Source organism: Anolis sagrei, chromosome 4 (genome assembly GCF_037176765.1).
Source record: "Anolis sagrei isolate rAnoSag1 chromosome 4, rAnoSag1.mat, whole genome shotgun sequence".
Lineage (NCBI taxonomy): Eukaryota > Metazoa > Chordata > Lepidosauria > Squamata > Dactyloidae > Anolis > Anolis sagrei.
The window spans coordinates 106,309,319-106,336,411 of record NC_090024.1 but is presented as its reverse complement, the minus strand read 5'-3'; positions in this window follow the sequence as shown (position 1 = coordinate 106,336,411).

Here is a 27,093-nt window from a genome sequence, read left to right as displayed (position 1 = left end):
CTACGTGTTGTGGAATCCATTTATTGCCACACAACAGAGGAAATAACAAACAGACAAATCACGTTCTTCTGCCTTTTGCTAAATGACAACAGATGTATAATAACTGGATGCAAAAGCAATTTAAAAGTCCCACAATTTTGGGTTGTTGTAGGTTTTTCGGGCTATATGGCCATGTTCTAGAAGCATTTTCTCCTGAGGTTTTGCCTGCATCTATGGCAAGCATCCTCAGAGGTTGTGATGTCAAGACCCAGAAGCCTCAATAAAGCCAAACACACAATGCAAGGTCCAAACACAATTTTATTGTTCACAAAAGAGTCTTTGAAACACTTACTTCAGTGCCTTAAGTTCAACCAAAGAGTTATTTATTATTTATTTATTTATTTCACAGTTTTGTATACCGAGCTTCTCAACTTCGATGAGGGACTCAGCCCGGTTTACAGCCATAAAAACATATACATTCATTAAAATATCATATATCACAAATTACAAAACAACTTTAAAAACGCTAAATATAAAACTACAGTGGTCAGTCGTCCTAATAAGATGGATCTATATCCACTTCCATCCAGAGTCCTATGGTGTTGTCTCATTCCTCGAAGGCCTGACTCCACAGCCACGGTAGGTATCAAAAACAAGGTGCAAAAAGCAACTAAAATATAACCCGGATTATCCTGGCGTATAGGAGCCCCCGGTGGCGCAGTGGGTTAAAGCACTGAGCTGCTGAGCTTGTTGATCGAAAGGTCGCAGGTTCGATTCCGGGGAGCAGGTTCGATTCCGCTGTCAGCCCTAGCTTCTGCCAACCTAGCAGTTCGAAAACATGCAAAATGTGAGTAGATCAATAGGTACCGCTCCAGCGGGAAGGTAACGGCACTCCATGCAGTCATGCCGGCCACATGACCTTGGAGGTGTCTACGAACAACGCTGGCTCTTCGGCTTAGAAATGGAGATGAGCATCACACCCCAGAGTGAGACATGACTGGACTTAATGTCAGGGGACTACCTTTACCTTTTACTATCCTGGCGTATAATCCGGTTTAAACTGAAATGTTAAGCAAACCGCTTTAAACTCACACAGAACGTTCAAAAGCACATTAGAAAGAGACAAAAACGGAGTCCAAAAACTGTCCAAAGTCGAAGCACGATGCAAGTCAGGTAACAAAGTCCAAGAGGCAAAAAAGCGTTGTCCAAAATGGTCCGGAGTCAAGAGTAGAAGTCGTCGGTCACAGAATCACAAGAAGTAAACACAGGAACACAGGGAACACAGGAATCTGTAGTCCAAGGACCCAAGCTCAAGAATTGTGGCAGTAACAAAGATTCACACCCCAAAAGAGACACTTTGGCTTCTGCAAAGAGCTATTGAAACAATACCCACTTTTATCCTAAAGTTCCCCATCAGAAGATGAGGTGCTCCCCACCCTTTCATCATCGCTCTCAGCTGCCCCATCCCCTGCAGCTGAACCCATACGCCCATCCCTCCACCTCTGCCAGCGTCTGTCAAGACTTAGATCTTGCCAAGTACTCCCCGGTTCCCATTCTTCTGTAAACCCCTCGAAGTCATTGCTGGAGGTGGGTTGGGTACAGATATCACAAGGTCCAATCAAGCCCATCCTCCTCCCCCATGTCACTCCCACTCCCATCACTCCCTTCAAAGCCCATGAAGTCTTTGTCGTCTGTAGGAGCGTTAAGTGTATCATGGATACACTTCCTTTGAGTTTCCTTGTCAGACTCTTGTTCGCAAGTAGCTCGCTTGACTCCCCTGCTCTCCTCCCCATCTCCCATTTCACAGTCGGTGAAACCCTCAAAGGTTTCAGAATCACTCGGGGCCATGATTATCTCTCTAATCCGCTTTCGCTGCTGCTCCTCTTCCAACACCTGCGCAGCCCTCTTCTCCCTCCTACCAGTAGTAGCAACGGTACCATCATGCTGAACTACAACATGTGAGGACCTCACAATCTCTGAGGATGCTTACCATAGATTGAGGTGAAATGTGAGGAGGGAATGCTTCTAGAACATGGCCATATAGCCCAAAAACCTACAACAACCCAGTGATTCCAGCCATGAAAGCCTTTGACAATATATTCCTACTATGTTGCTAGTTCTTCTTAAACTGCTTTCATCCTTTTGATACGGGTTATCACCTCTTCCTTTAAAAGGAACTCAAATGTCAACAACTTTTAATACAACTTTATTGTAATACAACTTTATTGTAATCGCTCAGATTAGAGTGGTGATTTCAAATTTTTCTCCATGCTATAAAAATATCAAAGAAGCAGAGGTGCCACTCATTTTTTCAAATAGTAGGGTTTCCAGCTCTGAGGTTTCTTAAACTTACATACAGGCAGTCTCCAAGTTACAAACATCTGACTCACAAATGACCTCTAGTTAAGAATGAGGTCAGACTACAGGATGGGAGAGAATCCACTCCTAGGAAGGGAAATTCAGTCCTGAAAATGTTATTGTGGGGAAAAGGTTTCTCTGCTGAAGCTTTATTACCAATCCTTGTTTCAACAGTAAGCCACATTTTTCAAAATCCAATTATCACAAGGACAGAAAGTGAGGCGAAATATTCTGAACAGGGGCACAGACAGCAAAACAACACCACAGGGGTGTTAACCCTTCCCTATGATATCCAAAACTTATATATATAAAGTGTGTGTGTGTATTAAGATCTTCCAGAGGGGCCCTGCTCTTGGTCCCACCATCCTCGCAGGTGCGGCTGGTGGGGCCAAGGGACAGGGCCTTCTCGGTGGTGGCTCCTCGGCTCTGGAACTCTCTCCCACTGGAGATTAAAACTGCCCCTTCCCTCCTGACTTTTAGAAAATTGGTGAAAACTTGGCTCTGGAATTTAGCATTAATGTGTTTTATGGTGTGATGTTTTAAACTACTGTTTTTGAATTATGTTGTAAATCGGCCTGAGTCCCTCTCTAGAGGTCGAGAAGACCGGTATATAAAAGTTCTAAATAAATAAATAATAATAAATACGCCCCCTGGTGGTGCAGTGGGTTAAATCACCGAGATGCTAAACTTGCTGACTGAAAGGTGGAAGGTGGCAGTTCGACTCCAGGGAGTGGGGTGAGCTCCCACTGTTAGCCCCAGCTTTTGCCAACCTAACAGTTTGAAAACATGCTAGGTTCAATAGGTACCACCTTGGCAGGAAAGTAATGGCGCTCCATGCAGTCATGTGGACACATGACCTTGGAGGTGTCTACAGACAATTCTGGATCTTCAGCTTAGAAATGGAGATGAGCACCACCCCAAAGAGTCGGACACGACTGGACTAAATGTCAAGGGATATTGCTGCAGTAACAGCAATTGACTGATGGGAATTAACCATGAAAAGACATCAGACTGGAACTCTGGACTTTGATTTGGATTGGTGATTTGGACCTGGCACTGCTTTAATGTTTCAATTTTTAACAGTATATTTTTAATATTTTAATGTATATTTGTAATCCTGTTGCTCACCTAATTGTCCATTTGTTTTGTAATGTGATTGATGTTATTGTCGGCGTCTAATGGCTGCCATTTGAAAGTCGCCCTGAGTCCCCCATCGGGAGTTGAGAAGGATGGGATAGAAATGTTTGAAATAAACTCTATATATATCTATATCTATATCTATATATACACACACACACACACACACACACACACACACACATACACACACATGGAGTTACACTTTAAAATGTATCTGTTCTGACTTACATACAAATTCAACTTAAGAGCAAACTTAGAAAGCCTGTCTTGTTCAACTAAGGAATGCCTGTATTGTCAATGGTTCAGCAATGGAAAGATCAGTATTAAGGGATGTTTTTCCTAAAAAGGCAGGCAAGAGAGACCTGATTGCCCTTTGTAGCATTTCAAAACAATTGAAATGCTACTGAAAAATTGGCTTGCTTTTTGCTTCGGTCACTTCGCATAAGTTGCCCAATGTATTAATTCCATCCCATTTCTACATCTACCACTCCCACCCCCAAAAAGAACGCCACCAACCTTTCAAACACTTCTTTCTGAAGATATATTTTCTCTCTCAATTGTGGATTATCTGCCTTGATATTCTGGTTTATATGGCTTTGTGAAAGGACCCATGAATTGTAATAGCCAAATGTATGGGGATACAACATATCATATGGAAGTTTTACATTTATATATATTTAAAAATATATGATTTACTGCTTATTTTACCTTGTCTCAGCGTTTTCTCATTAGGTTTGTGTGACACACCTATGCACTGCAACCAACACACTAACGTATCGCAACACATCATTTGGAAAGCTCTGTGTAATGATTCTTACCTCGTAGGCCGAAGTAGGAGCCTGAGAGGTCAGTAAGCAGGCCTCCATTTTGGGAGTGTAAGCATAGGAAGCAGACATCTTGGGAGTGTAAGAGGAGAAGAGGGGAGGAGCTGGCGCTCTCTCCGGATTGGTTGGGACAGATGGGAGGAGTTAAGCACTGAGTGGGAAAAGTGTCAATTTGACAGAAAGCAGGAGATGGGTTTTGGGAACAGAGAAGAGAGGTAGATTTTTGGTGAGCTGAGATTTTTCTGTCAGAGAGCATTTGGGACAGGTGAGTCTGCATTATTGGCCAGGAGGGTCAAAGTAGATGCCTGGTGCTTGTGTGGGTTTTTACGCAAGAGGTTTGCTCTCTGGGATCAGAGTAGTTTAGCTTTTAGAGGACTCTGCTTAGAGTGTAGCTAATTGCTCTAGGGACAACCTGGTTAGGTTAGTCTGGGGAACTCACTGCTACTGAGTTTATTGTAGAGTGAGGAGTTTTACTCATATCTAAGCCAAGTAACCTGTTTGAAGTAACTATTAAGATTATTATACCTCAGTAACCAATTAAGCTTGTGTGCCTCAATAAATCTGTTATCTATTTCAACTTTTAAAGAAGCCTCAGTAGTGATTCATTCCTGTGGGAATAATTCTAACTAATTTAACATCTTTACATCACAGTCGTCTCAAGGAGCTGAAGGGAGAGCTGGTGGGCAGGAAAGAAGATTACCTCAGGGAACCATTCTTTAATATTCCCAAATTATTTTGGGTGGTGGCAGCAACTCTACCAGAGTATACACGTTACCTCAACATACATCTAAACGCTCCATGCCAGAATCATATTGGTGCCCAGTTGGGGGATTAGTAATCAAGATCCTTTATACTGATTCTTTTATAGTGGTGCCATCAGGTGGGATATATTAGAAGAATATAATCCCCAGGATCCTGACTTTGTTATAAATGGAGATATATTACCCTGGTTTTGTTATACTCTGCTATAAAATCTCACTGGAGGACCTAGAGAAGACCACAAATGTTTCCAAGCAGGATTTTATTTTTAGGTCGAGGTGGAAGAAATCATGTGAATAAGGAGGTCATACTGCACTGATTTCTAAATAAGCATATATTCTTAACACCATCCTAGGATCCCTTGAAATAACAGTGGTAGAGTTGTGTGGGAAAAATAAGAAGAAACAAAAATGAAATTGGAGGAGAGAGGTGGAGGAGGAAAAACCAAACTGGAAGCAGTACGGGTCCCGGACATAAACAATCAAAAAGCTTACAAAGCAGTCTGGTGCTTTGTCCTCATCTAAGCTGCCAATTTCTCTTCACCCCGGAAACCTGAACAATTTCAAGGCTGAGACATCAGCAGTACACACCGAGTTAAATGTCTTGGAGCCAAGAAGCCTTTCATGTCAGAAATAATAGCAGATTTAAGCTGCTGACATGAATTTCTCCCACCTCAACATTAATTATTAACAAATAGCCCAAGCCAAAGGATTTCTCTTCTTGGGTCTGGGCATGCCTTGACCACTGCACTAGCTGAATGCGACAAGCCTTAATGGCCTGCATCTGCAATCACTGCAAGGGCAATGCAACAAAGCTTCCAGAGCTAACTAGTTTGTGAGACTTGTGACCCACAAACTGGTTTCAACCCTCCATGTTGGGTAGTCCAATGAAAACTGCAGTTAATCCCTGTTTTCTGCTTCTAGGTGGAAGTGCAAAAATAAGGAAATTACTTATCTGTCAGGATGAAATGCTTTTTCTTTATCAGTCTAGATGACCACACAGCAGATGTATAGGAATGAAGACTTTAGCTTCACTGATAAGATTGGAAAACATAATAATAATAATAATAATAATAATAATAATAATAATACTAGAACTGATAGCTGGCACAACAAACCATTGCATGGGCAGTTCCTTGACAAAATTGAAGGAAAAGTTGACAAGGAGAAGACCTGGTTATGGCTCATGAATGGAACCCTGAAGAAGGAGACAGAAGGCCTGATTCTTGCAGCCCAGGAACAAGCCATCAGAACCAATGCCATTAAGGCCAGGATTGAAAAATCAGCAGATGAACCAAAATGCAAGGAAGCTGATGAAACCATGGATCATATCCTCAGCTGTTGCAAGAAAATCACACAGACGGACTTCAAAGACACAAGTCTGTGCCTCAAATGATTCACTGGAACTTATGTCACAAGTACCACCTGCCAGCAACAAAGAATTGGTGGGATCATAAAGCCGCAAAGGTTGAGGAAAATGAACGTGCAAAAATACTGTGGGACTTTTGAATCCAGACTGACAAAGTTTTGGAACACAACACACCAGACATTATGAGTGTGGAAAAGAAAAAAGTCTGGATTATTGATGTCGCCATACCAGGTGACAGTTGCATTGAGGAAAAACAACAGGAAAAACTCAGCTGGTATCAAGACCTCAAAATTGAACTGCAAAGACTCTGGCATAAACCAGTACAGGTGGTCCCAGTGGTCATTGGCACACTAGGTGCCGTGCCAAAAGATCTCAGTCGGCATTTGGAAACAATAAACATTGACAAAATCACCATCTATCAACTGCAAAAGGCCAATTTACTTGGATCTGCATGCATCATTCAAAAATATATCACATAGTCCTAGATGCTTGGGAAGTGTTCGACTTGTGATTTTGTGATACGAAATCCAGCATATAGATCTCGTTTCCGGTGACATGCTGTGCTTTTGTGTCACTAATAATAATAACAACAACCCCATCATTAGATACACTGCTGGAATTGTGAACTGGACACAAGCAGAGCCGGATGATCTGGACAGAAAAACAAGAAAATTGAGGACAATCCACTACTCATGACACCCACGTAGTGATGTCGACAGACTTTACCTGCCCAGAAAATCAGGAGGCAGAGGGCTTCTGCAAGTGAAACAGACGGTAGAAGAAGAGAAACATGCACTGGCAGATTATGTGAAGGGCAGTCAAGAACCAACATTGAGGGAAGTCAATAGTAGTAAACTCCTTAAAGCGCAAAAGTCAAAGAGTGAATACCATAAAAACACATCCAGAGTAGAAGAGAAAACTAGCGAAAGAAGACTCTCCATGGACAGTTCCTGGAAAAAATTGAGAGCCAAATTGACAAAGAAAAAGCATGGCTGTGGCTCACAAATAGAACTTTGAAAAAGGAGACGGTATCTATTGATCTACTCACATTTGCATGTTTTCGAACGGCTAGGTTGGCAGAAGCTGGGGCTAACACTGGGAGCTCACATCACTCCCTGGATTTGAACCTGTGAACCTCACTGGTTTAACCCACTGCACCACTGGGGGCTCCAGTGGGTAATAAAAAAAGCCAAAACTTCGTTTTGTTTCCGCTCATCAGGGTTTACATTCAGATGGGTCTTGAAGCCCCTTCCCCACTGACGTGCCTATTGTTGAGATAATATTTTTGACCTTAAAACAACTCCTGGGATGCCCCCGCCATGGTCTGTTAGCACTGAGACAAAATGATCCTTATGCTTAACTGGAGTAAGTTTGCCTGTTTGCTGTACTTATTCATTTTGCCAGGTTTATTTACTTATTTTTGAGGCCCAGTTTAACATCTTACTTTGTCTCTCTGGCATTAGGTCATGAAAAAGATAATTTTCCCATATAAACTATCCCAGTCTTTACAATCTGAGGGTGAGATTCTGCATTTACCATGTCTTGCCCTAGTGATGATAAATTGGTTGCTTAACAGAAGAGAGGTATTGGAGCTCAGCCTGTGATTGTGTTTAAGGATCAGGGTACTTTGGATGTGGGGAATGATGACAATGAGGTTCATGAATGTAATGGTGTTTCCAATTATATTGATGCAGAGAATGACCAGGAGATCCCTGTTCAAAGTGTATTTTCTCACGAGAATGTTCCTGAAGGGTGTGAGGATGATGGTGTGCTCCCTGAATTGCTACCAGAGATTTCCCATGATTTGGAGCTTGAGAACAGCTCGGCACCTGGCCCAGCTGCAGAAATTCATGAGCAAATAGATAGATGGGATGTTATTAGTCAGAATAGGAGAGCAGATCAGTTTCGCAGGCATTCTGCCAGGCTCAAAGAAAGAATGATAAGGGATTCAAAGCTAAAACGAAACTCATTTCTGGCTGCTTGGGACATAGCGTGATGAGAAGAAAAAAGTCCCAAGTACATGGTCTGTAGTCAGATGAAGCATAGTTTGGAATCAAGTCAAGACCTCGTTTATTTATTTATTTATTTATTTGCTTCATTTGTATACCGCTCTTCTCAGCCCTCAGGCAACTCAGAGCAGTTAACAACCAGTTTCAACAACACAATACAAAATCATTAATCAATTAAAACAGTAGTATCAATTAATTAACACCAAAATATCAATACAACAGTACAACACTATAACAATCCATCACGTCTCATCAATAGAATCAGCATCCGAACTCATTGTCCATTATTTCGTTCCTGTTCCTTGGAAGCCTTCTTTGGAGAGATTATGAATCCAGTGCCTTGGATTCACATTTTCAATTCTTTGATTTTATGATCATGTGTTCAGTGCCTTGGATTCATGTTTCCAGTTTTTGGATTTTACTATTGAAGTTTTTGCCTTTGTTTTTCATGAACTTTTATGGACTAATTTCCTGGACTATTTGTTCTGGCTTATCTTCCTACCTAATTGGATTTGCCTATTCCTTTAAAATGGTTTTTACTATTACTGCTTTTTAATTATCTTCAATAAACGGATTGCATTTCTACTCAACTGTGTGATGTTGAAAGTCAGAGGGCTTTTCCTGGTCTGGAGTGCAACAAGGGGCTTCTTATGTATGACACTAGCCATGTGGAAAGATCTTTACTGTCCAAACAGTGGATTAAGCAAAACAAAATACCTGCTAGAGACCTGATGAAGAGGATCAGATTGCAATGCAATCAGGATAGTACAATTTTATTTGCAAGACAAAGTGAGAGAGAAGCTGGAGAAACGCGGATGGATTTATTTATTTATTTATTTATTTATTTCGGGTACTTCTCCCCTGCCCTTCTCAACCCCCTAAGGGGGACTCAGGGCGGCTTCCAACCGGCATGCGTTTGATGCCTACAATTCAACACAATAAAATACATAGTAACAATAATTATAAACAGTTAAAACATTACATTAACACAATAAAAAGCCAGCCTGGTGTCCATCGTTTCGCCAAGTCCGTAATTAATAAATTCATTCCGCTTATCATAGTCCATTTCCATAGCTTTAATTGTCATTGTCCTTGTCAGTCTGCCAGATTACCCAAAGGCCTGGTTCCATATCCATGTTTTTAATTTCCTTCTGAAAGAGAGGAGGGATGACGATGATCTAATTTCCCCAGGGAGTGAATTCCACAGGCGGGGGGCCACCACCGAGAAGGCCCTGTCCCTCGTCCCCACCAATCTCATCTGTGACAAGGGCGGGGCTGAGAGCAGGGCCCCTCCAGAAGAAATTTATGTTCCTAGGCGGGACATAAATTTCTAGGCGGGATCCACACTGTGCATCCGTACTGAGCCCTACACTTGGATTTCCACCATTTCATAGATCTTCATTTTCACTCCAGTCTCATGCACAGCAGAAGTAGTAAACAAAGAAGACAAGCGACTGGAGAGAGTTTGAGAATCTGTGAAATAGCGGGAATCTAAGCATCGTGCTCATCATAAATGTATGCTTTCTCCATTTCACAGATCCTCTCATCTCTCTGCAGCCTCATGTCTCTCTGCAGCCTTACATTTCATTCATTCATTACTTATGTTCTGTATGGGAAGCTAAAGAAATGGCCTGAGAAACTGAAAAAAAAATATGATACTTATACTGTACAGAACATCCCTGAGGGGGCTATCCAGGAGCACCTTACCCACCATCTCAAAGGCAGAAGTGAGTGGCTGCTAGCAAAAAGTTTCAGATTTTGGAGGAATTTCAATCTGTATATATTTACATTTTTATTTTATACTAGTTTGGGGACCCGGCAGTGCCCGGGTTATTAGTTTGGTCTTCATTGGTCATTGGATGATGGTTGCATTGTTTTCAGGATGTGAGTGAAGGTACTTGAAGTCCCATCATCCATGGTCTACCCTCCTCCAAACTGCAGAAGGATGTAGAGTGGGTCATGGGGACTCTGTATGCCAAGTTTGGTCTTGATCAGTCATTGGATGAGGGTCACAGGGGTCTTGGGACGTGAGTGAGGTTACTTCAAGTCCAACCATCCATGGTCTGCCCTCCTCCAAACCGCAGTGGGATCTAAAGTGGGTCATGGGGGCTCAGTGTGCAATGTTTGGTCTTTATTGGTCTTTGTTAGGGGCCACAGTGGTCCCTGGGAACCAAACTGTTTGAAAGTACTACAAATCCCATAATCCGTGGTCCACCTCCCCCCATACACACCAGGATGTAAAGTAGTTCATGGGGGTTAGGTGTGCCAAGTTTGGTCCAGGTGCATCACCCGTGTTGGTCACAGTGGCCTGTGAAAGTGGCAGCCAATCAGAAAGCTGCCACATACACTTCCGCCCTACTTCCGCCCTCCGCATACATACATACAAACATTCACTTTTAATTATATATATAGATGCTTTATCTCATCTTCTCATGACACAGCAAAGGAAGGGTAAAATGTGTTTAATGGCTTGAAACAGCAAATCAAAGGGAAAAATCTTGAACTGGAATCAGTAGTCAGATGTTTCAACTCTAAAGTTGTTTTGGCCTAATAAACTCAGAGGCCTTCCAAGTATCAGTTCCCCTTTAGTATGAATCGCTAATCTGATCAAAAGACCATACAGGAGCCTGATTTCCCAGCTGGGGACTACTTGGCCTCGCTGTTAATAATTTTCACACTAGGGAAGCATAAAAAGCTCTTCTCAAGTTAAGAGTGTTTTGCTTTATTTTAAGAAGGGATCTTCAGCCTTTCCCCCTGCCCTTTTCTCCTCGGGCATCCAATGACACCAAGTGCGAACATTCCTGGACACTTTTTTCACAGCCTATTTCCAAATTAGACAAGAAAGAGCAACAGCGTCAAATTACTTTGCCATCTCTCCCATCCCCGCACCCTTCCCATCCATTTTTTTTTCACAATCACACACCACTGGTATTGCCTGCTCTGGGGAGGTGGAGAGGAAGGCTGAGAAATGGCTAGGCTCTAAAGTTATTCCGCAAAAACAATGCAAAAACCTGCTCTGTTTTTTCCCAATCAGCTGGAACAGATTGAGAAATTTCGGCGACTTGTTTTCACATCCTGTCCCTCGACACTTCCCCCCCCCCCCCCAAACTTCCCCAAAGTTTTTGTTCCAAAATTCTTCACGTTTCAGTAACTGTGGAAACAGAATGGCCCCTGGACTTTTTCACAGGCCACTTGTACTATCAAGTGAGGCTGATTCTCTAGAAGCAGGTTTGCATATTAAAGAACAACTCAAAACAAATAACACATCAGGTAGTTATTTTTTTTAAAAAAAACTTTGCATTCTGTGTCGATTCAGATCTTTTTCTGTTCAACCAATGGACTGTGGCAAGCAATAATGGGATATTGCATATATGTTCATCATGATGCAGCCAAGACGTAATATTTATGGTAGCGGTGGACAACTGCTGATGAAGGGGAAGAAGACATTACGGACATATGTTCGCCTGATTTTTGTGTAGATGTTAGTAAAGGTAAAGGTTTCCCCTTGACATTATGTCTAGTCGGGGGGGGGGGGTGCTCATCTCCATCTCTAAGTCAAAGAGCTGGCTCAGATGCCTCCTAGGTCCATAGACGTCTCCCAGGTCATGTGGCCAGCATGACTGCATGGAGTGCCATTACCTTCTTGCCCAAGTGGTGCCTTTTGATCTACTTGCATTTGCATGTTTTCGAACTGTAAGTTTGGCAGAAGCTGGGGCTAACAGTGGGAGCTCACCCCACTCCCCAGATTCGAACCACTGACCTTTCGGTCAGCCAGTTCAGCAGCCCAGTGATTTAAGCATTTTATGTATTTTATTTTCACGTATTGTTATGTTTTTGTTTTATAATGTGTGTACTATATTGATGGGCGTAGCCTCATGTAAGCCGCACCGAGTCCCCCTGGGGGAGATGGAGCAGGGTATAAATAAAGTATTATTATTATTATTATTATTATTATTATTATTATTATTATTAAGCCACTGCGCCATTGAAGGGCCCTTTTTTGTAGATGTTAAGAGTGCCTATAATCAAATGTGTGGAAGTGGGATTGTGATCACGTTGACCCGTTTCTATGAACTTCCATACTCAGAAGATGCCTATGACTTTACTCTGTAGATTAGATTTTTGTAAAAGGGATGGGCATGATGAAACAGTGTGATCCCAATCCTCCCCACATTTTGATTTCAAAATACAAAGCTGCAACAGGGTAAGGGGTATGCCAATAATACTTAGCATTTAACACTTTCCTCACATTAAGTGCTTAAAGTGTTTCACGGAAATTAGCCTAGTAATCCTTGCATGTGATTGCAATTACCTTGAAAATAATCTTGTAAAACCAGTAATGTTATTCCTTTTATTACTGTCAGGGAGCACAGACAAAGTGGTGGTCACTTATTCCTAGTCATTGGAATAAAGGCAAGTGTCACTGAAATATCCATCCATCCAGATTCTCTGAGGCTGACTCCACACCTGCAAAATAATCCATCCTAACCTCAATCCTGGTGCTGTTGGTTGCAATATGTGCCTCGCACCCAAATCAAAATCAGGATGGAATTGAGGGATGGAGATTGGAGAGTGAAACAGGTAGTCTCTAGGTCTGTGGTTCTCAACCTGTGGGTCCCTAGATGTTTTGGCCTTCAACTCCTCAAGACCTCAAGACCTAGTAGCACCTTAGCATAACTAATTGTCGTTGCACACCGCACTTTTTACCCTACGTGCCTCCTGCCATTTCAGCACTTTTAACCCTTGTACCCCAGTGCGCCGGCCGAACCAGTTTTTAATAATGTTTTGATGTACTGCCATTGTCGTTATTTTGTTACTGTTTGATTTGCTTAGCTATTGTGGTGCTATGTTATTTTGCTTATTGTTGATTTGCTTTGTTATTGTGATGCTATGTTCTCTATTGTATTGTGTTTTGAGGCTTCGGCCTGTGTAAGCCGCATCGAATCCTCCGGGAGATGCTAGCGGGGTACAAATAAAGTTAATAATAATAATAATAATAATAATAACTCCCAGAAATCCTAACAACTGGTAAAATGGCTGGGATTTCTGGAGGTTGTAGGTCAAAACACCTGGGGACCCACAGGTTGAGAATGGGAGAAGAAGAGTCACATTTTTTTCTTCTCACTTGTGTGTGTGTTAATTGATTTTTTAAAATTACTTTTTATGAAATACTAGCCGTCCCCTGCTACGCGTTGCTGTGGCCCAATCTGGTGATCTGGAAAATAAAGTAATGTGAAAGTGTTGGTTTCTAATATATGTAATTTCTTTCTGCTTGTGGGTAAGCAGTATTTCTTGCCATTTCTTTGTCAGAGTTGATTAAGAGATTGTCTAGTTTGCCTACTCTGGAACAGGCAACATATCATTGTCCTTCTTTAGGGGTCCCTTTCAAATCTAGGATACTATATCTCTGTGTGTGAATCATATCTATCTATATCTATGGCTTGATGGCTCTTTGTCAGGAGGGCTTTGATTACATTTTCTTGCCCTGGTGAAGGGAGTATTTTCTGTTGGTCATGCCACATGTAATTGTCCTTCTTTAGGGGTCCCTTTCAAATCTATGATACTATATCTCTCTGTATGAGAATCATATATATCTATCTATATCTATGGCTTGATGACTATTAGGAGGGTTTTGATTACGTTTTCATGCCCTAGATAAGGGAGTTGGACTGAATGGCCTTAAGTATTTTCTGTTGGTCAAGGGGATTCTGTGTGGGAAGTTTGCCCCAATTCTGTCGTTGGTGGGGTTCAGAATGCTCTTTGATTGTAGGTGAACCGTAAATCCCAATAACTACAAATCTCAAATATCAAGGTCTATTTTCTCCCAAACTCCATTTGTGTGCATATTTGGGCATATGGAATATTCGTGCCAAGTTTGGTTCAGATCCACTATTGTTTGAATTCACAGTGCTCTCTGGATGTAAGTGAACTACAACTCCCAAACTCAAGGTCAATGCCCACCAAACCCTTCTAGTGTTTTCTGTTAGTCATGGGAGTTTTGTGTGCCATGTTTGGTTCAATTCCATCATTGGAGTTCAGAATGCTCTTTGATTGTAGGTTAACTATAAATTACAGCAACTAGAACTCCCAAATGACAAAATCAATTTTTTGAGTGATGGTCACTCGTTGATAGGTGTCTTGTATCCAAATGTGGTGTCAATTCGCCCAGTGGTTTTTGAGTTATATTAATCCCACAAATGAGCATTACATTTTTATTTATATAGATGGTTGTTTTTCCACATTTGTGGGTAAGGGGTACCAGGTTCATTCATGCAATCAGGCAGAATGAAAGGGGATCAGATCGGGGATCGGGATAATGAAAAGTGGCCATACTCTCTGATCAGTCACTCAGCCACTGGAGCAGGCAGGTGGGTAGAAAGAGGATCTACCCTTCTTTCCCAATAAGCCCCTCACTAAGGAGAGCAGGCAGGAGGAAAGGGAGAAGAAGAAAGTATGAGGAGGACAGATGATGTCTGGGTCTCTGGGGCCAATAAGGGAAGGAGAGTGAGGATAGAGTTCTCAAAGCCCCTTCCCACTGTCCTTGCATTGTTGGCCCGCACACCGCTCCATCCCATGTAAGTGTATATTTGTGACTATCGGGAGAATTAAAACCTCCTCATTCAGCTTAGGCTGTGACATTGAAAGTTTCCACACTAAGGACCTCATCACACTGAGGTTCTGAAGCTGGGCGACAGCGGACTATACAGTGTGGCAAATCTGTGGGGTGGCGGGCAAAACTTGTCCTGGGCCCCACATCTCCCCTCTGTGTTGCTTTCCCCATCACATGGTGCTATCATAAAAACATGGGGAAAGTCTATTAAACTGCAAAAACGTTGCAGGACATCCTGGAGTACATTTTGCTATAGTTTTTCAATGATTATTTCATAAAATCTCAGCCAATTCAACATAGTTTGTGGCAACCACAAAAATGAAGTTTCTGGAGTAGAACGACTCCTTTCAAAGTAAGTACTACACAATTAAACAGGGAATTAGACTTTCAAACCAGGAACAGAAAATGTTTCAAATTTTGTTACATACTGTAACAAAAAAAAAATCTCCCTGAGTCCCTTCTGGGAGAGAGGGTAGTCTAGAAATAATGTTTCTAGACTACCCTTACATGAGGCCAAGCCCAACAGCATATTATAATAAAGTAAAACCAAAACACAATAACAACACAGTAAAATACATACAACATATGAGTACAAAGACGATAAAGCAAAATCATACACAGTAAATAAAATAACATGTTATCTTGCTGCACGTGCAAGATAAAAACTAAGATACTAAAAATACTAAAATCAGGATGAGATAGGGTTGGAGCAGATTGTTTGTGGGGGAGAAACTTGTAAAGGAACAGGATCATAAATATAGACCTTCATACAGGTGGGGAATATACTCTGGGGACAAAAATACCCAGGGTCACGCAAAAAATTCAGTTGGAAAGGTTATGAGTGCGAAAACTTCATAAGAAACCCTGGTTTCTTTGCTGTATATTGGAGGCGGATGGGGGGAAAGAAGTGGAAACATCAAGGCTTTGCTGCCTCAGGCCCCTTTTACATTGTTAAATAATCCAGATTATCAAAGCAGATAATCCAGATTTTATGGATTATATAAATCTGGATTTTATAAGGCAGTGTAGAAGGGGCTCAACAAATATCCCACTTATACCAAAAAAAGCAAATAATAGAATTCAGCGTATAATTGTACAAACTTGTTATACTGTTCAATTTCACAGTAGTCACAAACAATATTATATGAGTTTTTGTACAGTCACTCTGAAATGATATCTTCGTATGTCAAGTTGAATATGAATCAGCCGCCCACGACCGGTTTCGGCCTTACTCCAGTGTAGAAGGGGCCTCTGTGGTCCATTCCCTTCCATCCTGCTGCAAACAGCACTGGGAATCATGGGGTTGGCACAAAGAAATGCCAGGGAAATGCTCCAAGCTGCCAGAAGAGGGCACCCGCTCTGCTCTTCTGCGCCTCCCTTGAGCCTTAATAAGACCATCCTCAGGAGTAAAGCTGCTGCTTTTAGCTACTTTGTCTCACCCACTGCCTTTAATTGAAAATACAAACGCTGTTTGGCTATTGTAGGGTGTTTGCTCTGAGCCCTTCCTTTGCTCTGCAGTGGCCTCCAGCCGCCGCTCCGCCTTAAGCGCTACAAGGATGCCCAGAGCGCAGAGGAAAAGGAAAAGGAGCGTGTCCGGGAAGCCCAAGGGAAGCATTCATTCAGCAAGCCCAAGCCAAGCGGAGAGGCTCCCCACTTTGTCCTGGAGCCTGTCTCCTTTTTCTGCCCGGCTGCCTTTGCATTGAAGAGCAGCAAGAGGCAGAGCCGGGAAGGAATCAATATAAAATTCAAATACTTTTGTGCCACCTGTTGGATTTTGCCACTAATTGCATGCATTTTCGGGAGGAAGGGGAGATGCTTGCTGCAGGGGATTGGACAGACCCATGATTTTCAATGCTTCTCCTTAAAACTATATGTCTTTCTTATTCACCATCCCTTACATCCATGACTAAGGCCCCTTTCACACACTGAACTGAACTATATTGCAGTGTGAACTTAAATAATCCAGTTCGAAGCAGATATTGTGGATTATCTGCCTGGATATTCTGGGTTAAAGGTAAAAGTTCAAGCCAGAATATTTCCTATTAGGAATATCAGAGGTAGATTTGGAAATTAATAAAGAAAAACTCTCCAATTATCTCATAACTGCAGCCAGAATCTGCTATGCGAGGTTTTGGAGATCTACGGAGATCTCAACACAAGAACAGTGGTTGCTCAAGATAATACAAGAAGACAATAGATTCCCACCAATACAAAAAACACAAATCCACTAAAAGTTGTGGTACATAAATCACAATGGTCGATATTGCCTAACAGTTTGTATATTACAATATTCAACAAACGGCAAAATTAAATGGTATAGGCATAATCCAGTATATAATGAAAAACAACCAGTTGTTTACAAAGATTACACATACATAACATAAAGAGTCTTTTGGTGTAAAGACAACTTGTCTTCAGGGCATAAGATCCCTTGCTTTAGAGTAAGCGTACTGTAAAGAGTCTTTCTTGGTGTAAAACCAACTTCTCTTCAGGGCATAGGATCCCTTGCTTTAGAAAATTTTTGGATATCCACATCCACGACCGGTTTCGACTGGAGTCTTCCTCAGGTGGATATATGAGACATCAAGTTCTTCACAATAGTAATCCCTCCTCGGGTGTTTTATACAATGGGACAGTGGATCTATAGGGAAAATACATAGGTGGCTAGAGTATGTCTCAAAGGGGGATAAACATTTGTATGTATTACTCACATAACAACAAAGGACAAATAAACAGGCATAGGTTACTTACAAGAACTCAGAAGCCGTGCTCTGCAGCAGTTTGATTCTCTAGCAAGCACATAGGCCATCAGGTAGAAACTAGTTTATAAAGTAACCCAGTTAAAGGGGCTCCAACCAGGTAAATCAAGCCAAGAATGTGTTAAAGGGCTATGTACTCTGATTTATAAGAAACACTGATATGAGATGGTATCATTCAGACCCTTGGGATGTGCAGTCTTCAGGGTGAAGATCCAAAAGGCTTCACGCTGTAGTAATTTAATGCCAAAATCCAAATTCGAGGGGGGTGTGGTGCTCAAGATAATAGACATTATGAACATGGACAGACTAACACAACTGATGAAGGTGAACCAAAAGATGAAGGCAATAAAAACAGATTGTTCCCCGGTAAAGAATTATCTAATTCAAGAAAATTATAAGTGGATAATAAACATATAATGACAATTTAAAACAACACAATACTACAACTGGAAAAGACGCAAGAGGGTTAGTCGCCCTTCCGAATATCAACTAAAGAGACTGTGAAGATACGGAGATGACTGGAAGTCGAAATTACCCCTTCTACCCTCCCAACCTCTCCAACTCCCACACCACCACCACCCCGACCTTATCCCCTCCCCTTCAATATCATATCCCCTCTCCAGACACCTTTCACACCCTAACCCTCACCCCTCCCTACACAATGCTAAACCTACCCCTCTCTTTTTTTTCTTTCTTTTTTATTATTTTAACCCGCACCGTAAATATGCTTAATACATTTTTTTAAAAGGTAAAGGTAAAGGTTTTCCCCTGACATTAAGTCCAGTCATGTTCAACTCTGGGGTTTGGATCTCATCTCCATTTCTAAGCCAAAGAGCCGGCGTTGTCCGTAGACATGACACAAACTTTGTGCATATGGAAACCGAATGTGTCGCTCTCTCAGTAGCAACATCCTGCTACAAATGGCAAGGTGGAAGAAGGAATACCTTATTAGAGCCTTTAACCTGGTGGCACAGTGGGTTAAACCACTGAGCTGCTAAACTTGTTAACTGAAAGGTCGCAGGTTCGAATTCGGGGAGTGGCATGAACTTCCACTGTCAGCCCCAGCCTCTGCCAACCTAACAGTTCGAACACATGCAAATGTGAGTAAATCAATAGGCACTGCTCTAGCAGGAAGGTAACAGCATTCCATGCAGTCATGCCAGCCACATGACCTAGAAGGCATCTACAGACATCACCGGCCCTTCAGCTTAGAAATGGAGATTATAGCATTATAATTCTGCAATAACTGCCACAATCCCATACTATACAATCCTAGGATTTGTTTTGAGCTGCTAGAGTTCTTTAGCTAAGATGGAACCATGATAGTTACAGTGGAATCATAACATAATAAAATTGTTTAATATGAAAGGAGCTTTGGTGGGGTGTTGCAGCATTTCTGGTTCTTTCCAGGCAGGCCCATAGCCAGGATTTTGTTTGGGGGGGGGGGGGCTGAGCAAACCCTAGCAAACCTTTTGTATCGTTACCCCAATACCCCCATTCATATGGGATATATTGAGTATAGTGATCAGATCATGATATGAATAAACATAGCAGTTTAAATAATGCACCAGTAAGGCCTTCTCATGGACCACCATCAGAATTTCGGGGGGGGGGGGGCTGAAGCCTCCAAGCCCCCCCCCCCTTCCCGGCTACATGCCTGTTTCCAGGAATTAATGGAACACCTTTCAAAATATCAGGAGTTCTAAAGCCCCTTACAAGAATAATAGAATCATAGAGTTGGAAAAGACCACATGGGCCATCTACTCCAACCCCCTGATATGCAGGGAAAGTACAATCAGAATATCCCTGACAGATGGCCATCCAGTCTCTGTTTAAAAGCTTCCACAGAAGGAGCTTCCACCACACTCTAGGCAGAGAGTTCCACTGTTGAACGGCTGTTACAGTCAGGAAGATCTTTGAGGTGGAATCTTCTTTCCTGTAATTTGAACCCATTGCTCTGTGTCCTAGTTTCCAGGGCAGTAGAAAACAAATCTGCTCCCTCTCCCTTATGACATCTTTTCACATATTTATTAGACTTATCTGTGGAATTTGTTTAATCTGTTTCCTCCATTTCTTTCAGTACCTTCGGTGCTTCAGGAGCTCGTAGCAGTAAGAACCCTCCCCATACGAAAACGATATGAAAGCAAGCAGAAACCAATCTCAGCTCCTACTCTGCTTTTGGCATCTTCGTTTAATCATTTTTATTTGTCCCCCAGCAAACAAAAATAAAACCCTCATTCCCTGAAAACAACTCTCCTCTTCCAGGAGGTCATCCCTCTTCCTTACCTGGAAGTGGGAAGCCTCCTTAAAATGCCTTGGAAAGAGTGCATGGCTGCTGGCGTGGTGCAGCCCAGGAAAGAAAGCACATGCGCCTGCCTGCAGCCAAATGCATCCTCTAGAGTAGGAAACAGAGAACTTGCCTCCTTGCCTTGGAAAGTGTGTGTGGCATGCAGGCCCAGAAAGCATACCCAGCTCTATCAGAATCTTTAAGATGCTCCTCATAGGGCATGGTCTCTAGACCTTTGATCATTTTACTTGCCCTCCTCTGGACACCTTTCAGCTTGTCAATATCTCTTTTAAACTTTGTTGCCCAGAATTAGACACAGTATTCCAAGTGAGGTCTAACCAAAGCAACATAGAGAGGCACCATGACTTTCCTCAATCAAGACACTACACTTCTTTTGATGCAGCCCAAAATCCATTGGGTTTTTTAGCTGCTGCATCACACTGTCGGCTCATGTTCAACTTGTCAACAAAGACTCCATGATCTTTTTCATATGTACTGTTGTTGAGCCAGGCATCCCGCATCCTGTATTTTCCAACTCATTTTCTCTGCTTAAGTGTAGTATCTTAGATTTGTCCTTGTTGAAATTCATTTTGTTACTTTTGGCCCAGCTCTCTAATCTGTTGAGGTCATTTTGAATTCTGATCCTGTTCTCTGGAACGTTAGCTATCCCTCCTAATTTGGTGCCATCTGCAAAATTGATAAATATGCCTCTAAACTTTCATCCAAGTCAATAATAAAGATATTGAACAGAACTGGGCTGAGGACCAAATCCTGCAACACTCCAGTAGTCACTAGGTTCTTGTGGGTTTTTTCAGGCTATAGGGCCATGTTCTAGAGGCATTTCTCCTGACGTTTCGCCTGCATCTATGGCAAACATCCTCAGAGGTAATGAGGTCTGTTGGAATTAGGACAATGGGTTTATATATCTGTGGAATGGCTGGAGTGGGGCAAAGAGCTCTTCTCTGGAACTAGGTGTGAATGTTTTAACTGACCACTTTCATTAGCATTTGAAGGCCTGGCTGAGCCTGGGAAAATCTTTTGTTGAGAGGTGTTAAGATGTGCCTGGTTGTTTCCTCTCTGCTGTTTTGCTGTTGTAATTTTAGAGTTTTTTAATACTGGTAGCCAGATTTTGTTCATTTTCATGGTCTCTTCCTCTCTGTTGAAATTGTCCACATGCTTGTGGACTACTCCAGTAGTCACTTCTCTCCAAGCTGAAGAGAAACCATTGGTGAACCCTTTGGAACCCTTTGGGTTTGGTCACTTAACGGACTGCAGATCCACCTCATAGTAGTATAGCATAGCCCACATTTGAGGGTTAGGATTCCAGCATAAGAATATGACACCCAGCACTTTTTGACATTATTTTTGACACAAGTTGCACAATAATATTTCTGGTGTCCTTTGCCTTTGTGAAGGTAAGCGCACCCACATGCACAAATAGAGTGCAAATGCATCCCCCATCCTGTATTTTCCAATTCATTTGTGGCTGATTGCTCACAAAGACATAAACAACCTAAGATTTCTACTTTTAATGCAATTGTTTTAAATGCTGTACATTTATAGAATTGATAGGTGAGCAATATCTCTTACCAAAAAAAATATCTTGCCACCTCATGATGAGGAGGATGTTTTGTTTGGGGAGGATGTTGTGCTGTCTCATTTAGCATGTGAGGACAAGCCAAGTCAAATGAAGGGCTGAAACTCCCACAATAACTACAGTGTTCCCTCACTTATTATGGGGGTTCTGTTCCAGGACCGCCCACGATAAGTGAAAATCTGCGAAGTAGGGACGCCATAGTAATTTTAATATTTATACATAATTTTGTATATTTTATATATTATTTTCTTACCCGCACTTCCTTACCCACCTCCCGGCTCTGCCTGAGTCCCTGGCCTCTGCCTGAGTCCCTGGCCTCTGCAGAGCCTCCGGAGCCATGAAGGCAGCAGCAGGTCAGGGAGACAGGCCTTCCCTGCCGTGCCTCAGACCACCACACTTCCAGGGTCCCTGACCTCCCTGCCCTCCACTGGACATAATTATTTTATATTTTATATTTATTTATTTTATTTCCAACCAATTGTGTGTAGCCTATTGTCGACCTTTGCAACCCGAAAGACAATTGCATCTGTCAAGTAGGAAAATTAGGTACCACCTTAAAGTGTGGGGAGGCTAAATTAACTGATTTATGAGGCCATAAAGAAGACTCCAGCAAAGCATTCCAGCGGGGAAGCATGCGGGGAATGCGGAAGTGCTTCATCAGCATCGCAGATGGACGATGAAAGCAACAGCTCCCCTGGTGGCCAGAAAAAGTTAAATAGCCTCTGTGTATGTCTGTATATGTTTGTATGTTAAAAATTGGCATTGAATGTTTGCCATATATGTGTACACTGTAATCCGCCCTGAGTTCCCTGCGGGGTGAGAAGGGCGGAATATAAAAGCTGTAAATAAATAAATAAAAGTTTTTAATCAATTGTTTTGAATTGTTGTTTATTATTTCTGCAATTTGTATTATTATGGGATCATAAAATAAATAACAGCACTTCAGAAGCTGATTTAAGTATTTGGTTGCCTCAAGATACCCTGTTTTTGCCTTGCATTATATAGGACTAGTAAATTCAGCTTTCATATGGAAGTAGAGGTTCATTTTGCCCTCAAATGCTATTTTAAATGTAAGAAGGGGCAAAGCAATAACCTCATTCAAACAAAATTACAAGGAACTTTTCAAACATCTGTTTCTAAACTTTTTTACTATTGAACAGTATATCTTTTTCCAGGAGTCCAGTGAGATGAAAAGCAATTAACAAGTACCTCACTACCTCTGAGGATGCTTGCCATAGATGCAGGCGAAACGTCAGGAGAAATGCCTCTAGAACATGGCTCTCTAGCCCAAAAAAACCCACAAGAACCTAATTAACAAGTACTTTTATGAAAGAATGAATGAATACTCCTAAAAAATAACAGGTTTCAATAAACAAAAACCCTGAAACACAGACTTATCAATAGTAAGTCCCTTTATTATCCACATCAAGTTTCAGTTTGTGCTAGAGTACGGACACACGTACACAGACATATTTTCTTTTTTATATTTATAGATTAGCAAAAAAAAATAGCAGCTTTGCATCAGGAAAAATTGCACCCTTTTAGTTCCCATAACATACACCCTGGGTTTCTTTCACTTCTCATCTGTTCTTTCTTTTTCCTTTACACTCTTTCTTTTTCCACTTGTCTTTCTGTCCTTCCTTATTTACTTAGGCAATCCCTTGTTGTCTGAGTAGGATTATCTTCCAAGATTGGTGTACTGGCGGTGGGTCCGTAGGTGGCTGTGGAGCCCTATTCTTGATCTGCATCTTCTCCTGCAGTGAGGGCATTGGTTTCCAGGTGAAAGGCAGTCCTGGTTGGGGTTGGCTTCACGTGCCTTCCTCTTGGCACATTTCTCTCTTTCACCCTCCATCCGTGCCTCTTCAAATTCTACAGCATTGCTGGTCACAGCTGACTTCCAACTGGAGTGCTCCAGGGCCAGGGCTTCCCAGTTCTCGGTGTCTATGCCAGAGTTCTTAAGTTTGGCTTTGAGCCCATCTTTAAATCTCTTTTCCTGTCCACCAACATTCTGTTTTCCATTCTTGAGTTTGGAGTAAAGCAACTGGTTTGGGAGATGGTAGTCAGGCATCAGGACAACATGGCCGGTCCAGCAGAGTTGATGGCGGGGGACCATTGCTTCAGTGCTGGTGGTATTTGCTTCTTCCAGCATGCTGACATTTGTCTGCTTGCCTTCTCAAGAGATTGCATGATTTTTTGGAGGCAACACTGATGGAATCCTTCAAGGAGTTGCATGTGACATCTGTAGATAGTCCACATCTCACAGGCATATAGCAGGGTTGGGAGGACAATAGCTTTATATAATAATAATAATAATAATAATAATAATAATAATAACAACAACACTTTATACCCCGCTACCATCTCCCCAAGGGACTCGGTGCAGCTTACATGAGGCCAAGCCCAAAACACAACAATACAAGCAATAACAATAACAATACAAGCAATTTAAAATAACAAAATAATAAAACAATAACACATGCATTATCAATAGGACAAGACACTTTAAAATCTATGGGTAGGCCAAATGTAATTAAAATTAAAAGATTAAAAAAATAATGCTGGACATGGATGAAAAAGTGATAGGGCAGGTTATGGGAATATACGAGCAGACCTAAATAATAATATATAAAGTGCTTTAGAGGACAAAGTGCTATGGGATCATTATTCTGGGAAGGCACACTGGAACAACCACATCTTCAAGCTCCTCTTAAAGACTGCCAAAGTTGGGGCATGCCTGATGTCCTTAGGAAGTGAGTTCCAGAGTCGAGGGGCCACCACCGAAAAGGCCCTCTCTCTCTCATCCCCACCAATCGCGCTTGCGATGCAGGTGGGAGCGTGAGCAGGACTTCTCCAGATGATCAAAGAGATCATATGGGTTCATATACAGAGATGCGGTCACGAAGGTAGGTGGGTCCCAAACTGTTCAGGGCTTTGTAGGTAAGAACCTGCACCTTGAATTGGGTTCGGAAAATGAATGGCAGCCAGTGGAGCTCCTTGAACAGGAGGGTTGACCACTCCCTGTAAGGAGCCCTGGTTAACAACCTGGCTGCCGCCCGTTGGACCATCTGGAATTTCCGAGCCATTTTCAAGGGCAGCCCCACATAGAGTGCATTACAGTAATCCAGTCTAGAGGTGACTAAGGCATGGACCACCCTGGCCAGATCCGCATATGCAAGCATCTTGGTATCCCTACAGATGTCCCAGTCCTCAAACACTCTCTGCTTCATTCGGAAAAATGCTGCACTCACAGAGCTCAGGCGGTGTTGTATTTCAGTGTCAATGTTGACTTTTGTGGAGAGGTGGCTGCCAAGGTAGCAGAAATGGTCAACATTTTCTAATGTTACACCATTAAGCTGTATTTCTGGCTTTGTGACAGTCCATCGAGGGGACCTGTCCTTCCACCTTGGTGCTTTTTCTGTTTTAGTTCTCATTCTCTTCCTCCTTCTTTTCCACTTCCAGTTAACTGGAATTCCTCTTCTGTGACGGCACAAGTGGTGCCACCTATGTGTAAAACTGTTAGTTGCAAGATTTAAGCTGTTGTATCATGCTTAATCCTGCCCCTTTTACCCTGCTTATGTATAGTTGTATGGATTGGTTACTTATAGCTGTCAATCAGTACTGTTTGGCTCCACCCCTTCCTGCAGGAGGGGAGAGCTTCCTTTTCTTTCTCATTCTGCCATCAGAGTTCCTACCATATGGACGTGAGTAAGAGACTTGACTCTAAAAGACCCTGATTTAAGTTACCTCTTAGCATCAACTCTGAGGTTTTTTACCCTTGGGACTCATGCTTTATGTCCAGATCGTCCTGGACAACATTGAGGAGACCCAAGCGCCTTCAAACCGGTTCTTTTGGCAGCAAAGGAAGATCCTGAGTCTTCAAAACATAGGCCATCTGAACTGGGGTTGTGGTTTGCTCCGGCATTCACAGCCATTGAGGAAAGAGGAAACTTGGTGAGGCTACTTAGCTTCAAACCCCTTGGACCCAGGACTAATTAAGACTGTAACGTATATTTTCCTTCACCCCTCTGAAGTTTTCCAGCTCATTGCTTTAAAGAAATGACTTTGTGATAAATAAAACTTATTTTGAGTTATTTATAGCGTTTTGGGTTCTTGAAAGTTCCAGTTTCCTATAGGAGGGTAAGAAGCAATCCCCTGGGGCAAAGATGCCACGTCCATCCCTCCTTTATTGAGAATAATAGCCCCCAGGCGCGATGGCACATCTTCTCTGCAGGTTTTTTTAACACCTTGGGTACCCTGAAAAGGAAAATGCGACACAGTAATGCCATGAGATTCTCTGGAGAAATGAATCTCATAGCCTCCCACCAGCATTGTCTCTCCTAGTTAGGAAAGGTCAGCCACATAGTAGCTCAAGATGGCCCTAGTGCATACAGACAGAATTTAATTAATTAAAATTCCTCCATTTAAATAACAAAACACTCCTGATATGCACATTTCTAAAGCACCATTCATATCTATGTGTTTAGGTTTCACAATCTTGAAAACTATGGCTGAGACATAGGATATAGGAGAATTTTATTTCAATATATTTTTAGATGAATTTTCCAAACTCTGTAGATTTCACTGCAAAGATAGCCTGAAACTTGGACAAAACAGAACTGGATTTTGAGCACTTGGCTCTTAGAAGTCTGCTTTTGACTCCCTGTGAATTCTGCTGTTCGTTCTGAATTAGTTTCTGACAGAGTTCTCATTATTAATAGGTTTAACCAGGTAAAAACGTGGTTTTTTGGGCTGGGAACACCTCCATTTATTAAACTTGACCAATCAGTTCACATGGGTGTTTCATTTCATTTTTAAACAAATCTGAAAGCAAATTTTCTATATATAACCACTGTATAACCTGGGCCCATTTCTATTATGAATATGCATGCATGCATAGTAAATTCTGGCAGCCTGCATCAACCGGAAAAAGTCCATTTCCTGACAAATAATGAAACATAGTCTTAGATGTAAAATATTTGGTGCTCTGCCAATGTGCCAGTCAATAATCTGAGTATAAGATAAATCATCAATCAGCTATGCTTAAGAGCTGGAAAAAAATGTATTGGGAAAGGAAGGAGGGGGATATCATTGCTGCCGGCCTGTCAATCAATCACAGATTGCCTGAAGAATCACAAACCATTTTTCAGAGAGATTTTTTTAAAAGCAAAATAATAATAATTCTGGGCTCTGCCAGTCTGCGGGGCCAATCAATCATTGTGTGCCTGATGAATCATGAAACACACTCAGTAACATGTCACTGCACATACGCACTTGGTATAGCTCTCATCACCCTGAGTTTGTCTTGCAGTTAAATTGACTGAAGGCGGGTTGCGGAAAATGTTCTTTCTCCCAGCTGCTGACCTCCTCCTCCTCCATCACCAGCCAGTCTCAAATTCCCTCAGT